We start from the raw sequence: 1,231 nt of genomic DNA on the forward strand, positions 1-1,231 counted from the left end.
TGACGAGGTCTCGTAAGATTTATTTATTTTATCAGTGTTGTAGTTTGTTGTTGCTGTAGCTTTAGATGTTGTTGTTACATGCATTTCTCGCTCTTAGGGAAATCATATGAATTAACTATTCAATAAAAAAAATACTTATCTATATTTATACAAGATATAATGTAGATAAAACTATTGGAAATAGATATTTGCAAGCCATGCTGTGTAGGGTAGATATCGTTGTAAGTCAGAAAGGCAGTCCCTCATTCGTAACACCGTTGGGGAATTACTCGCTGAGGTTGATTACCAGTAGAGTGTGAGAGACTGCGGGATCAATTATGTCGTTACAATCTCCTCAGTTGCCGGTTAGTTAGAGCGAACAAAGTATTTTTTTTAATTTCTATGAATTCGTCACAAATAATTCAGCGTTTTTGCTGGATAAGAATTATATGTTAAGACTTACTTAGTATCAAAAAGAGTAATCAACCGAGTTTTATCTTGAAATAAAATTGACTTTTTTGCCTTAAGTAATGAGTGATAAAACGCAAATAACAAAATAGTTAAAAATAAATCAGTTTCCTGCTTTATCTAGAATGGTACAGGAGGAATATATATATATATATATAAAATATATATATATCTAACTATATAAACTAAAATCATAATCAATATACCAACAAAAAAAGCTCGAAGGCTACGAAACGCCACGCAGATTATAGTGAGTAGATATTGTGATAGATCTTAGAGAGGAGAGTTGATGTGATTTTGTATTGATATATAGATGTGAGAGAGTTAGTGTGAAAACTCAATATATAACAACAATAATAACTTTTAAAAACAATACTAACATAAACATCTCTCGCAATAACTAAGTCAAGTCTGACAGTATGTATAATATTTTAAAAATAGTGTGGATTTATATTGCGAGAGAGATCTACAACCCTCCTAATGCAAAGAACCAACAACATTCGCATTCATATGTGCTGGACTAGTACTCGAACATGAAATATACACGAACATTCCAAATTAGCGAAGCCATATATCTACAATTCAAAATCATTTCTAAACATAAACATGAATTAATGATTCTCCCGTAAAAAAAAAAAAAAAAAAAAAAAAAATCGACAGCCCTGTTTTCCTGCACCCGAACATTCTCCATTGCATTCAATACGCTGTTCCTTTCCTGCGAACTTAAAGCTGCCCTTGGTTCGAAGGTTCGAGAACTACTTGCTTTCACTTTACAAGTCGAGTG

The sequence above is a fragment of the Penaeus japonicus genome, unplaced genomic scaffold (genome assembly GCF_977035675.1).
Source record: "Penaeus japonicus unplaced genomic scaffold, GWHDUDI00000001_assembly GWHDUDI00000010, whole genome shotgun sequence".
In the NCBI taxonomy this organism is placed as follows: Eukaryota; Metazoa; Arthropoda; class Malacostraca; order Decapoda; family Penaeidae; genus Penaeus; species Penaeus japonicus.